The sequence below is a fragment of the Lineus longissimus genome, chromosome 3, assembly GCF_910592395.1.
Source record: "Lineus longissimus chromosome 3, tnLinLong1.2, whole genome shotgun sequence".
Lineage (NCBI taxonomy): Eukaryota > Metazoa > Nemertea > Pilidiophora > Heteronemertea > Lineidae > Lineus > Lineus longissimus.
In genome coordinates, this window is record NC_088310.1 from 3777304 (window position 1) to 3789827 (window position 12524).

Sequence of the window (12524 nt, forward strand, 5' to 3'; positions counted from 1 at the left end):
AACATGTTTAAACATGAGAACGAACATATACATGTATTCAGTCCACAGCGCGACCAGAACCGACTACATCGTGACAACAGTCCTATTCTCAACACACTTTTTTATGAACGACAATAATTGGTGTTTTTTTTGTTTTGTTGTAGGAATGCAGTCGGCAAATGAACGTACCATGTTGGAGTGCACAGTTCACAGTACGACCAGAACCGACCTCATCGTGACGACGGTTTTATTTTTGTTAATCTCTCCGTTCTTTGTGATGGGAAAGAATCCCTGTTGGGATCTACCAGAACAGAGGCAACCATCTTGGTGTAAACCAGGCTGCCATAAAGTAGGTAAGGCTTCGTTACATCTATATTTTGCGTCATATTTGACGAAATAGTGAGTTTGAGATGATTTGTACAACACCGACTCAGACTTGTTTTCGAAACCAAACTACACTCAACTATGATATGTTCGTCTTCACTAACTTGAAGAAAAAGTCGATGAACCAGAACACATTTACTTAATGCCCTGGAATACGAGTTCCTATAGAAGAACACCCAAAAGCAGATTACTCGAAAGCTATAATCCAAAGCACGGACCTCAAATGGCATCGATATCGAAAAGGCAGTGCTTCATCCTTTATATTCGACTCTATAGGGGTGCAGCAACCCCAAAACCTCTGTAGGAGTATTGCTAGTGCATTGGTAATCTGACTAAAATGCAGTTTTGAGAGTGTCCAAATTTTATACAAACATTTCGTTGTCTCGCTAAACACTGAGTCGAGGAACCCAAAACGTATAGTGTATAGCTATCATAATCGTCGTCGTCGCAATCATCATCATCATCCTCATTATAAGCATTGCCCTCATCACCAACGCTTACCAATTGTAAAAGGTGTTTTCTGATTTTTACGAACTCTCTTTTTTTGTAACTCCAAAACACTTCCCTCTTGTGATTACTTAGTATTATCCAAACAGTCAGTCAGTGCAATCGCCACAGGAAATATGAGCTCATAAGCTGGGAGAATGGATAGCAAAGCTTTCGGTTTGGGATGAACGTAATTACTTATTTTACTAACACGTGAGATGGTAAAAAGCGAACGAAGCAAAGATAGTAAAAAGTGAATGGTGGCGTCGCCTCAAACATATACTTCGATTAAAACTAAATGTCATCACCACTATCTTTAGCATAGCCCTTAATAAGGCCTCCTTTTGATCATCTTGGTTTAACATCCTTACACTTACAGTGAATAAATTAAAGTCACAAGGCTGAGTTGAATTTTTGGCTGCCCTTTTAATAAATAAATGTAACTTGTTTATCTCCATGAAATTCCAATCTTTAGTCTTTATGAATTCTGATATTAGTACTATTTTAAAATAACTTTCACGTACATCGTCCTCTCTTTAAGGTTTTCGACAACCGGTAGAAGTACCAGGCTGTATCAAATTCTGGAGTGAAACGAACGCATGTCGTGGTTTCTGTATGTCCGAATCCTATCCATCCCTTGATGATATCCTCCATATTGCACCAAAACAGAAGATTACGACAGCCGGAAGGTGTTGCGTGATGAAACCTAAAATGGTGAGTAATGCTGGGGCTTGCTAGCTTAAACATGAGAATGTAAGGTTCAGTCGTGTTTGTTTCCAAAAGAAGGAAGGTTTTTAAGAACTATACATGTGTACTTGCGAAAACGTAGCTTACTGTGAACGAAGTAATGCCAAAGGCTTATTACAGACAAGAAAAACAGGGTATTTCAAGCAGGAAACGTGTTCTTGAGACATACGGATATAAACGGGCTTTTGAAATGTCACTGACTAACCTTGAAGAGTTACAGCTCGTTATTTGCTCAGACCAAATATCAGGTCAATTTGTAATAAAAAATAGTTGCTGGTTTTGACCTGCTGCACCATCTATTTCATTTGAGAAATTCGCATATTCCGCGGAAAATTCCGTACGATGCGACTGACTTAGAAGGCCCAAATTCGCGTATCTCATTGCGATAAGTCGAGTCTATACATGTACATGTATGTTTTTGTTTTTTTCTATTTTCAGATAAAATATAACGTATACTGCCGTGGCGGTAACAGGACTGTTATGGTAAAATCAGCGGATAGTTGCTATTGTGGATCGTGTCAAAAGTATTAATCGGTCGAAACCAATGCGTTACGTTTATTTGCCTTTGCCGCCTTAGGCCTATCGACTCCATCAACGCTGTTTCATGGGGGTCGATGTTATCAAGATTTGTACTAAAAACCTATTGATAAGGCAGCGGAACAATGGGAATTTAGGCCTCGGTGCGAGCGGGCTTTGTTTGACGACAATAGACTGCTATTCATCTTGACCCTCAATGTATTGACATTGCTAAGCTTCCAAACAGCACGCGTCAATATGGGCGGAGGCTACGAAGGCAATACCGCTGAAGTTCAGTATGCGTATTGGGCTAGGTCTGAATTCTTTAAACTGAGAGGCAAGGGACAACAAACGTCATGTGCGTGGACATCGGTTAAGACATAAAAAGACAATTGTGATGGACTTTGGTCGCTTGTGTATTGACTGTTAACACCTCACGTATGGTCCCCCGGCGAAACAGTATAATCCCTAGTACGCAGAATGCTCATCCCCTGGTTTAATCGTTTTCAGATAGATCTGGCCAAATGTCCCTGGCTGACCTATTGTCACTAAACTGTGATAGTGTGATCACAAATGATAATGTAACACAGCCCTGGGCAGCCAGTGTCATAATTGACCGGCTTGAGTTGACGCCGTGAAAGACCATTGGTTTAGCCTACCCTAAAGATAATCTGTGGCCGTTGCTGAACTAAGCAGTGATGCTCATGGAGCATCGTGATGAAGTAATGTATTGGCCAGGAGATGATATTTGTTTACCCCACTCTTGTCAAAAGTATAAGAAATTTGAGAATTTGATGGAGGTCCCCCATCCTCTTAATTTGAGTTTTCTCAAGTTTTTTTAATTATTGTACACGATACCCTACTTACATTGGTATGGGTAAACATGTTTATCATTCTAACTGTAAAAAGTAGTGTTGTATGATGTACAATAAATCAAAATTCATCATGAAGAGTTGGTTATTTTTACTTCATTTCAAGTATTATTCAATATATAATGTATAAGTTTTCAACTGTCTTGATGATGAAAATACAAGGCCAAGGGGATAACACGCAATTCTGTCACATTTTGATTCGATGTCAGAAAATGCCCTTACGGTTTTGTTATTACAGACACGTCCATTTGCTTATCTTCAGCCACCAAAGATTCCTCCATTTACTACAGGATGTGCAGGAAGTATGAATGTGTCGACAAATGGACTGTCTCGAGAGCACATGATGGTTTGAATCTACGTGTATATAGCCTCCCTTTCCTTCAGCTAAATGAGCAATTTTTCAGCGGAAACTTTTGAGGTAATCATAGGGGTCGATTAAGAAAGACGTCATTCCATACACATTTCTTAAGGGGACTATGGACAAGAGATACTAGGGCTCCAAAAGGTTGGGATCCAGATGACTACTCGAAATCAGCAAGCTGGGTCTGCTTGACTTAGTAATATTCCTCCGTAATCCTGAAAAGTGCTGATACCGTGAGCCATTTGAGACACACTGCGGCGACTTTATTGGGTATCTAAGTCTGCCCCACCTTGCTTCTAGCTACAGTGTCCCTTTAACGAGGGGTTTACATCCACCGTTGTCAAACGCCCGGCTTTCTTCCATTCGATAAGGTACGGATTTAAAGTTGGTTGCCCGTCATCCATAATTACAGAGTTTACCTAGTACGACTCGATTGGTGAAATTAGAGATATTCGAGAAAGAGCACCGACATGACCGAGTAATTAACAATATTTGGATGAAGAGACGGTGTGTCCGTTATATATTCTGCTCTCGACTCGTACTAATTTCAGAGTGAGGGGATGGTGTAATTAAGGAGGTAAAATCGTCATGACATTCGATATCAGTGGAAAGGGAAGAGTCGGATTTTGTGTCAAAAAATTAATAAACTTTTCTGTCATGAGAAAAAATGGTGGCTTCGACATGTTCGAGCTTTTAAGCTAATATAATGGGAAAACCAAAGAAATCCTTCCCCTCCGAAGCAATAAATCTTCATTTATGAATAATCTGCAAGAGTTCTATCATAGGTTAAGAGGCATATTGAAGTAGTAATGCCACAATGGGTGAGTTTCCTGCTTAGGGATGTGTTCTTTGTCATTTCCAACTCATTTATTGTTAAATAATCCACCCATCCCTAAACAAGTTTGGAGAAAGCAACATGTGATTTTAACCCCCTTTTTCTTATTCGGTCTTTTGCACCAACCAAGTACTGTAAGCAGTGGCACACTGTGACCAATATGTTTCAGAATAATGTTGATCTAGGGGTACCTTGATCCTGGATTAATTTCTGACTTAATTTGGCTACCATGGTAATACGTCTACTGCACAGAAATGTTGGGACATGGTGACTTATTCCATCTGCATGCCATTAACACACACAAATGACGGGTGACAAAACCATTCAACATCCCATGATTCAGATTAGGGTACATAATAGAATCCGACAGGTCATTATCGTGGTGATAACGAACATTCAGACTGAGTAAATGTACATTGGTTGAAAATGAAGTGTTTGATAATTTTTTACTAACAAACCATTTAGTGAGTATATACGTAGTTAGTTTCGCCAGATTTGATTGTTTATGGGCAGCAGGAGAAGAAACCACAGTTATTCAAATCATTTAAGAATCCTTCCACATAGACCATAGCATTCAATAATAGAAATAATTTTTGATTATCTATTTCGGTAGGTGATTATTGAGCAATCGCGAAAGCAAGGCCGAAATGAGTGCAACAAGTGAGGCCGACATGAGTGCGATACCGAATGTCTTCCAGTGATACCTCGTCATGGTGACCTTTAACAACCCATACAACTCTTTTCCATTCTACTATGAATAAAACTACTAATCATGTTCCTTACTTATCCAGGAATGCTTAAAATAGTACACTACTAGTTTGCTTTAGATTGTAATCGAAGGCTTCCCCTTTTGATATTTGATAGGAAAATCATAAAACTATCGGTGAAACCCTACGTTCTTCATTAACAATGCGTGCTACACACGGACATGGCTTTTTATAATGTGGTCAGTTGACATAAATGTTACCTAATTGGAGTAGAAAAATCCTCCTTCCCGTCTCCTTGTTGTTTTGACGCCAGACGTCATTCAAGTGCAACCCACGAAAACGACTAAAATATGGCCCATTTCAACCGAGTTGAATTTCTTAGGGCGTAGATGGTAGAGTGATGTCTTGGCAAAGGGAGTTTATGGAACATACTGGCTACATCCGGCTTTGTATCTAGTGTTAAAGTTAATGCCAGTAGAGCACTTTAAATGCACCATACCATGTTGAGCGGGATTATCGCAGTTTAGTTTTAACCGTGTTCCTGGAGTGGTTGATATTTTGATGTCGTCAAAAGCGAAAAGAAAATAGTTTTCCAATTGTTCTGCCATTTTAACCGGAGGTTATTTTGGAAAACGCACACAAAAGTTCATGGAAAAATCCGCTTAACACTTAGCACAGATGAGATTAATTGTTGGGCATCCTTTCAAAAAGGCCATTTATCGCTTTTTGGAAACCTATATCAGTTTCCAGAAGGAAAACAACTGTGCTTTTTCTCAAACCTCATGCGCACGAAAGATCACTCGATGGGTTGGCTTTGGTGTTCGTTTAACAACGTCTAATCGTAGACAATACTGCCATTCAGCTTGTTCGTTGACGATGGGTGCATGGCGAAACAGAGCTGTTGACTTTGAAGTAGCAGTGCAATTACATATCGCAATCGCCTTTTAGAATCTCACTGGGAAAGTACAACGTTGGACGTCGGATGAACATCATCTACATGTTATGGCGAGGTCACGCAGTTATGGCTTAGTATGGAGTTTTTGCAAAGGCCCCCCCCCGAAACCCCAACGGACGCAAACGCCATCCATTCTTCGACATCCTGATGACCATGTTTGTAGAACATTTGGTTTACCACTCTCGTTCACGTCTCGGGCACTTTGCAAAATCTCCTGAATGGCCCACTACTTTCCCTTAAACTTAACTTCCGCCAATGCTGGATGTTTTACGTCTACGTATATTTCTCTAAATCTCCCTTTTGACAAGCCTGCTCCATTACATGATTGTTTTACATCTCATCAGCTCATGTGCACCGTGCTCGCAAGCTATTATTAAATGCACCTTTTGTGTTGATTGTCATCGTTAAATATAGTTTCATCTGCAGCTGCTATTCTCCTTTTCTGTGGGAGTGGCAACTTTCGCACAGGAAACGAGTACCTCAACTAACATCACATGTGAAAATAAGTCTCATCCTGCTGTGATAAAAGCTACTGTGGAACCTCCCTTTGATACCACTGCAGTCACCTCAGTTAGCATCATAGGGACAGGGATTTTGGCCCAAAATGGGCCATTTCTGTATGATTTGATCTCTTTTTCAAGACACCTCTCTACTAAGGACAGTATTCGACTGACGCAAGACCCAACCATGTCCTTTATAGACAGGTTCTATTATATGTATAGTTGACGAAATAGAATCAATTGATGCATAAAAAAAGTAAGCAAGTATATACCTTTTGGAGACAAGGGCGATTGTCGGCCTTGCAGCACTTATAGTTTTCCGATGTTACATGTTACACCGGAAACATTTAAAACAGCCCGTCCACAAAAGGAAAGAACAGGTATTTCCATACGAAAATATTGCATTTATTACATATCTTTACATCTGTCACAGTTTACATATTAGCTCCACCCGCGCGGTGTTAATTGGTGAGACAACATGCAGTTAGTGAGACATCCATTATTTAAACTACCACGACATCTCAGGCGGCCCATCGTATCTGTTTAGCTGCCATCGCACAACTTACAGGCCCATTAAAGCTAACAAGCTGCGATCCCTCAAAGGAATTATAATCAATCATGTTGAAATACCAAATCACTTGCCTCCGACACTTTCCTGACTTGGAAATAGTCGCCAAAGATGTTTTAAGCATTATTATTCAACTAATTTTGAACAAATTACCATTTTGACGTCAGAGATAACCATATTCTGAGAAATCCCGGTTTTTGGTTAGATCGCCCGCCCAATCCCTACATGCGCAACCTTGCCCTGATCATTGACGACTTAATCTCAGTCCAGTGTCCGTTTCTGAGCTTCATTACGTACAACCACTCACGAAGTATCGGCATAAGTACACCATAAGCCCCGAGATATATTTTTCTATGATGAGAAAAAAAACATTAACCCGCAATCAATTTTCAAATAGTTCGTCCTGAAGAGTCCCATCCTGTTGACGACAGTCACATTATTTCCTTCTCGTGATCGATATCCGTTTTCTAGTCATGTCGTTACCGCACCGACATTGTAAATCAACAGTTAACAGCCACATACCAAATTTACGCTAGTCCTCCGACCAACTTCATCTATCACACTTGCCGCTGGCAGTCATGTTGCCGCCTTGTATCATTCGATGCCGTGCTTCAGTCACCTTCAAGTTCCGCCGCGTGATTGCAGACCCGAATTCACCACGTGACAATCACAGCAGAAAGCAGAAGATGACTGAAATTGTTTGTTTACAATTGAAATTCGTACTAGATCCAGACATAAATCCTTTTCAATAAATTATATTATAAAATCGTTTTCCATCACAATTTAGCCGTTTATCAGGCCTACACAGTTTGAGTTGCCGCTCGAGCATCGTCTGCAGCCACATTCGGCTGCCTCGAACACGCGGTAAGTTCGCTGAGGATAACCCTCATCACATTCACTGAGTTCAACGTCACGGAATGCAATGCGTTGATACGTACATTGCACATGATGGCGGTACAGGTAGGGTGGTTGATACGTTCCTCTCTGAAACGACACAAAAATAAGAATTGCTGTGAGTGACAGAAAGGTATTTTGGGGTATAGCAATCGAGCGAAGGAGGAAATATAGTAGGACATATTTATATAAGCAAAACGATTGGCTATCCCAACCAATGTCAGACTGGCTTGTGTATTGTGGTATCAATTAAAAGCAGGACAACGAAGAGATCTTGAACTGTTGTAGATAATGGTTTTGAATGCGATAATCAAGGTGACTTCACCAACTCCTCTATGTACCCAAAACTCGTTCCTAGCCAGAATGACATCGTCAGAGGTATACCTTGGATGCGGTGATAAAACAATTCTTGCGCTTTTCACTAAGACTTACCTCGAAAGATTCGCATAGACCTCTGCATCCTCTCACCACTACATCCCCCTTGCATTGTAGCAGTCGACCAGAAGGTGTTTGGAAAGGCGGCTTCTCGACTCTAATCTTCCAGTTCTTTACTGTGCATGGTGTTACGTTTGACTCATAGCCTCCTAGGCCGTCACTGATTAAAACCATCAGCCATAACACAAGGAAATGTGTTTTCATCATAACCTGGAAAACAAAAGATTGATTCCAGTTAGGAACTTGAAAGATATCGTTCACCATTAGATATAGGACAAAGTGTCTTCATCATAACCTCTAAAATATAAAACAGACTTTTTATGAACTGGAAAGACAACACAACACGCCTTATTGCGATGAGAAGTAAGAACGTACACGATCCACGTCAAACAAAAATACAAGCAAAGGTGTTTTGTCATCATAGCCAGGAGAATAGAAAGCAAATTCAAAGAAGTAATACATCAGACATAAAACAAGGAAACCTGTTTTCATCATATCAAAGAAAGTTGAAATAATCCGTCGTTTCCTGTTTTGGCTGTCCCGGTGATGCCGCTGCTCTAGAAAAGTTTCTGTCAACACGGCCGATGCAAGCCGTTCATCTGCGTCCCTACTTCACGAAGACGGACATATCAGGATCGGACTGACCTACAACGCCGATAAATCGGCATGAGCTGTTGAGTGACGGATCGAGAAATCGGATGTTGGTAATGATCATTCATTTTAGGGATGCTCAGTAGTTCTTAGTAGACCTTCCGTGGTAATGGTGTCCATCAAATTATGATCAGGTTTGACCTAAATTTTACCTTGAACTACTATATTGCTATTAATACGCTAGATTTCCTTTCATCCAGCCTTCATCACTTAAAAAGGTCTCCGACCGGATAAGAATCGGGCACGATCAAATTAGATATATATCACGTACCTACCACAACGTTGACACAATCCTAATAGCAACTTTGTGACAACATCAACGTAGTTTGCACATGAAGCCCAATTCATCTTAAATAAGATAGCCACCATCATCGCCTGCCCAGAATTCAGGATGCGATGAACTTATTGTAACCTGTCAATTTTCATGATGACATTTACGTCGGAAGTGAAATCGAATGGTTATAGGAGATGTGAAGGTCGGGAACTAAATACAGAATGGCATTTCATTAACAAAAGGGCAAGCTAGTGCTACCACTCCCGATCCAGAGGTGAAAGTGTAGGTGAACAACGGTACCTGATAATCCAAATTGGTTTAGACACGGCACTGGGTACAAAACCTTTTTACTTCACCGCCAACAACTCCTACAACTACAGTTTCCAGGAACTGACAAGAAAAAATGAAGCTGGGATACATGTACGTCGTTAAATGATTTAGGACGAGAGTTGTTTTATGAGTAATATTGACACACCATTGCCGATATTTGGGGTGGGGGTGGTGGGGGATGGGGGTGGCGTGGGACGGGCGTCCGAATATCAAACTAGAGAACATATAATATATAATGAGGTTTCGATGTGGGCGATGTATAAATACGTTATCTTTGGGGAAATGATTTTCGCTTGCCATGTGCTATTCCGATGAAAAATATCGATTTTATCTTAATTTAATTGTGAAAGTAAGAGGCCACGATTAAGAAAGCACGTTCAAAGGCGCAAGAGTGACGGTTTCCTTATAATTTACATCTTTCTTACCAAAAATAAAACGTCCACTCTCCACTTCCAAACACGACACGTACACGTCTGATCAAATTCGAAGAATAACTGCTCACGGCAACTCTTTGTGAATGCGACAGTTGTGAGAGCCCGCCGTAAATTACTCGACCACCAATTATCAATTATTCCCAGCCGCAGATTCAATCAGGTGACGTGACCTGACCAGTATCCCAACATCATGGATTGCCCGAGTCGGCAAACATTAATTCACCAAACGAATACTCCACCTATTAAGGAGGCGATAACACATCAAGAGGACGATTATTTCGAGGATCATTTACAAGTGATGAGATTATCAACGACCAGCTGGAATGACGTGACTATTTTATTCTACTTCCGCGGCAATACACCGGAATGTTTCTCCGAAAAACCATGTATCAGAGGTTGATATGGCAAAGCTTCATTCAATCTTTGATGATGTCATTGAAGATCACAACAGCAATGATAGACGATATGATGAGTTTTCGCTATCCAGGCCGTCAGGAATGTCAAGGTAAAAAGTCAGGTCAAGAATTAGACAAGCGCGGCCAATCGCCATTAAACTGATGAACTGATTGCCACCAACCTTATAGTATTGGCCGTGCTCTTTCTCTTATAAAAAACGAGACGCACGTTTCTGGTATTTTTGTAAGAGACATATTAAGATCATAACTAAGAATCGTATAAGGACATTAGCGGGGCTTTCGACTTCGGTTGTAACCAGTCTATACAATTTATTCGATAAGAGTCTGCCCGCAATCACTCCTCTCATGAGAATTAGTCAGATTAGCCATAGGACAGGGCCGCTAATGACAATAACGTCCAAAACCTCAGGGGAAGCCAGGCGATTTTGAATGAGAGTATTGACCACAGGATCGTTAGTTGATTTCCGCGTTTGGGTCACTGGCTCGTTCCAGCCCACACTGCGACGGCTGCTGACAAAGTGGAAGAAATACTCAGGCTGCCGTGATTTGGTTATTGTGGAGCTACGACGGGTCTAGGCCGCCGTGATTTACGACTGACCAGGCTGCCGTGATTTGGTTATTGTAGAGCTACGACAGGCCTAGGCCGCCGTGATTTACGACGGACCAGGCTGCCGTGATTTGGTTATTGTAGAGCTACGACAGGCCTAGGCCGCCGTGATTTACGACGGACCAGGCTGCCGTGATTTTGGTTATTGTGGAGCTACGACGGGCCTAGGCCAACGTGATAAAATTTCATTTGACCACGCTGGATAAAAACATTTTGGAATCAGTCCGGACTGATTTATTGAAAAAATCAAGCCAGTCTCAGATGACCAATAAAGGGAGACCATTCTTATGCATGAGATATTTTAGTTCACCGGTAGACCCTAAAACGTTTACATGTAATATTGGTGATCGATGAATTTTAAGATTGGGCAAAAGTGTTTCCAAAGTTAGCACCATGCAAACGATCTGTACATATACGCTTTGAAAAATGTAACCTGCAGAAGAGGAAGAAACACCCGCACTTATCAATAGAATTTATGGCAGATCAAGATAGAGTGACACACCTCTGAACCCGTATCTTCTATCTATATATGAGTTGGCACATGGTCATATCTCAAATGTCTCCTGTGAGTCTCAAATGACACTTGAGTGCCGGACGGAAGACAGTCCTCTATCTTCAGCAATCGCAAAGATCTGTTTACTTAATCGGTCATCAAATATTGATAAAATCGAGACATGCTTATCTGCTTAAGGCGGCAGATTTGGGTTCACGCAGTCATACAATGAGGTATGATAACGATGGAGCTGTAATGCACCGTTCTCCCAAATCCTTTAGGGAATTTGCGTCTATTTCAGAACTCAGCAACGAACCAGTTAAACTTCTAAACAGACCATGCGTCTGTGACAGAGTTCAGAAATTTACCATTTGAGCACTTCCTGTAATGAAAGGTTTCTGTTTCAGAAGTCAGCAAGCAACAACTAACCAGGAACGAATCCTTCCTGTCAAGAAGGAGCTTCTGTTCGAGAATAGAGCAACTAACTATTCGAACATTTCATATACATGTAAAGTGCCTCTGTGTTTCAGTGTGAGAATAAGAATTTATAAGATTTTGTACCACGAATGAATTCATGCATTCAAGCAATTGTTTTAAGAGACATCACGTCATGTATGTCTCTGGCAACGCTGGCTTCCATGTGGGTGATACGCAGCGCTTTGCCGTTCAGAAATCGCGTCAATTGATCGAAGGCAGAACGATTTAACAATTTTATCATAAAACTAACAAGACAATCATAGCCCTTTGAAAAGGATAAAAATGCATGCACGTGAATAAATCCCTTGTCGCCCCTGTCTGTATGTATCCGCGTATAATGTTACTCCTGAATCAAGTACATGTACTTACTAAATTGGTTTTCATGAAAGCGAAGGAAAACGCCACGACCGAATTATTGAAAACGAAATTACATGTACCGGGTATTAAAGACAGCTTATTTGAGGTACATGTACATGTATTTCGTCTTGTTAGTGGTGATATGCAGGGGAATATCTAGAGTATCATCTGAATATGTACCTCAACTAAACACGTGTTAATTACATTAAGTAATTAGGAGTAATTAAATACCAACTTACCTTCCCT

General features: G+C 40.8%; 1 long non-coding RNA gene across 1 annotated transcript; it reads left to right on the top strand.

Annotated features, from left to right (window-relative positions):
* Positions 1–240: 240 nt before the first annotated feature.
* Positions 241–1563, top strand: LOC135484908 (uncharacterized). The gene is made up of 2 exons (XR_010446491.1): positions 241–328; positions 1391–1563. It is a non-coding gene; the product is annotated as an uncharacterized LOC135484908 (long non-coding RNA).
* Positions 1564–12524: the final 10961 nt, after the last annotated feature.